The sequence below is a fragment of the Olea europaea genome, chromosome 13 (genome assembly GCF_002742605.1).
Source record: "Olea europaea var. sylvestris chromosome 13, O_europaea_v1, whole genome shotgun sequence".
NCBI lineage: Eukaryota > Viridiplantae > Streptophyta > Magnoliopsida > Lamiales > Oleaceae > Olea > Olea europaea.
In genome coordinates, this window is record NC_036249.1 from 4,502,617 (window position 1) to 4,506,170 (window position 3,554).

Below are 3,554 nucleotides of genomic sequence, written 5' to 3' on the forward strand. Positions count from 1 at the left end.
TAGATAGGGGTGAAGTTGTAGAACCGACGCCTGGACTGCCAAATTGTAATTGTGTTTGACCAGCTGGAAGAAGTCCATGTCTGGCTGCACATGATTTGTAGTGGCGGTTGAGATGAGTGGTACCAATTCCTTTTTGCCATGTCAATCTTTGTTGGCAGTATTTACATACTGCTTTAGATTCTGCAAGGCCATCAACGACTTTTCTCGTTGAAATCAACTTAAAGTGATCCCAACATTTTGCTTGTTTTTTGGCCTTTCGCTTTCCCCTCGCATCTGGGATATTTAATTGCTGATCTTCATGTTCATGTTCCGCTTCGGGAACATTAATATCATCCAAATCAATTGGAATGTGGCTTCCCTGACTGTGAATGTGAACATCTTCAGGTATCGGTATATCATTTAGACCGGCAAATTCATTTGGAAATTGACTTTGCGGCGTACTAGGCGATTTTCCATGATGTGGCAATGGCTCACATCCTGTATCGAACAAGCTCTCAACAAATGAACGTTGATCCATTTCTGTGATTGTTTATGATGAAATCTTGACTAGATGAATATAAATGTAGTGAAATTGTGAGAATTGAGAATTGGATGAATTGAAATTATAACTAATAAACTGGAAAAATTGAATTGATATTATATATTTTGCAGCACAACAGAGTAAAAAATCGATAATTGATATAATAAAAGTTAAAAGATAGTTGAGACTTGAGAGATTTGTAAACTCGGAAGAGAGTGATATGAAAAAAAAAATTTGGGGAAAGGGGGTATTTATAGTAAAAAAATGGGGGAAAAAAAGTTCAGTGACCGTTTGGTCACTGAACAAAAGTTCAGTGACTAGAACGGTCAGGCTCGACGAGCCACGAGCCGGCCGCCCACGAGCGGCTCGCTACACGGCGAGCCGAGCTCGGGCGAGGCCCGCTCGGCTTGTGCTCGGGCTCATGATTTCACGAGCCCGAGCCGCCCACGAGCCCATTTTTCACGAGCCGAGCCGGCTCGGCCCAATTGACATCCCTAGTGGTGCCACATTATTCATTACACCATTTTTTGCACCAAATGGTGTAATGTCCGTTTTGTCATTATTTTTCATTTTTCAAAGATAATGCTTAAGGGTATTTGTGTCATTTTCGTTCTATAATAATAATGATGATGATGATGATAAAAAAAAAAATAATAATAATAATAATAATACTTAATTACACTATTAATTATATTATTAAAGATTATTATTTTTAATAATATAATCAATAATAATAAAGTAAAGTTTAATTAGTAAAGTTTACGTTTAAAACTTAATTTAACGTAAAGTTTATATTATTAAAGTTCACTATTTTTGTAAATTTAACGTAATTGTTTATCATAAATTAATTATATAATTAATTATTTTTGTCAATTTAACATAATATTAAAACACGTGAATAATTTAGCAATCAATATATTTGTTAATTTAACGAAGTTATGATTTAGTAATTTATATAGTTATAAAATAAATAAATTTTTAAATAAATATATTGTCAAAAATCGAAAAAACGAATAAAATAATAAAGCACTGTTCATTTGGTGTAAGTTTTGGTGTAATGGTTGGAGAAGAATTTTGGTTTGGTGCAAAATGATAGAAAATTTGGTACAACGATGGAGATGGCCTAGAGAAACTAAATTTCTTCAAAAGTTGGATGAAGAATAAAATATTTTTCATGTATTTAGGGATGAACATCATAATGTATTTATAGTTTTCAATTATTCATGCATGAAGTGGCTTCAACTCAAAAACAAAAGGTGCAATGATTCACCAAGAAAATCACCAAAAAATTCGAAAAAATCTTGCCAGCCACGGATTGCTCAAGGCTCCCGTACTTTCTGGGACTTTCCTCTTTCTCTTCATGGGACACCGCTGAAGGAACGGTGTCCGAGTACACCGCTGTTTTTTGTGGTTGTATTGTTGGGTACAACTCCATTGGCAGGGAAGTAGTTAGTGGTGACCGCGGCGACGGAGGTGGGTGGTGGCGGTTGAGGGGTTTGGTGGTGGAGCTGAGAGTGGTGATAGTAAGAGCTCAGTTCACTGTTGTCGTTATTGGGCTGCACAGAAGATAGTGGAGATGTAAGATTGGCGTTTGTTTTTCCATTTTTATTATTTTTCCTCAATTTTACTAGAAAAGAATATCTTTTGCAATTTTCTCTTTTTATTATATTTCTGTTCTGATTGGGTATCAGTAGTAGTCTAGTTGATTGATAAACTTTGATTAGAGTAATGTTTGGTTCACTCATCTTCAACTTGATTTAATCAACTCATTTAATTTTGATTTGCTAACAAATTGGTACAACCAGATTATCCGACTGATTTAATCTTACATGATACTAACAAATGACAGGTGTGGTATGTATGTACATCACAAGCAATACACACTATCAATCTATTAAAAAAAATTAAAAATATATAGGCATTTACACATCAACCATCCACTAAGTTTTTGAGGTCTGGGATTATGTTAATTAAACTAGCGATATATAAGAAAGTGACGACTATGGATGTAAGAGTATAAAAGTCATTCATAAATATTACCATATTTACAACACTTTCATTGAATGACCATTTACACAATAATTATCTCATTGAAACATTATTTGAAAAAAATTCAATGGGACAAAAATGTCGACAAATGAGAAAATAATAATAAAAATAATTTGAAATAATAAAATGCTGCTTCGTTAAAATTTTATGATAAAAATTCAGTGAGGATAAAACTTCATTGAAGGAAAAATGGTACAGTTACTTCCCCTAATTTCAATTTTTTGTATTAAGCGATCAATATCTTATATATCAATATCTTCAATATTAATATTTTGTACGCTGATGTATTCAAGAAATTGATGACTTCAGTAATATGATAATTCAAAAAATAACCCTTGTTAATCTCTTTAGGAGTCTCATTTATTCAAAATATTATTTTGAGGGTAAATGTCTTTTAGATTATGTACATTCATTACACAAAAAATATACCTCATTAGGAAAAATTTTGTAGAAAAAATTGTAATAATAAAGGAAAATAGTACATTTTTTTTAATACACCACCAATGTTGTCTTGTCAAAACCTTGTCAGGAATATCCAACGAAACAAAATCTTAGTCAAGAGAAAAAAAGTACAGAGCATATTAACTCTCCCTCAGAGGCAGACCTATTTGAGGCTCAGTAGGGTTGGCCGCCCTCATTCGATTTTCAAATATTCTCCAGTTTTTTAGGTTTCCAAGTTTTTTCCCAAGGTATTTTGATTTCGCCCCCATTGAACTTTCGTTCTGGCTCTGTCCCTGCTCTCCTTCACGATAATATTATTTGAATTATATGCTTCATACATATTAAATCCTTAAAGGATAGTATTAAATTTATATAAGATAAGTTGACTATAATCACATTTATTATATGCACATCAAGTTTCATGCACTGTCACACTAACAAGGTAGAGATGTTATTACAATCACCAGAAGATAATTTATCTATTTATACAAGTCTACGTGAAATTCATTATATAAAAATTCGTACATTTCATATTACGACTTTA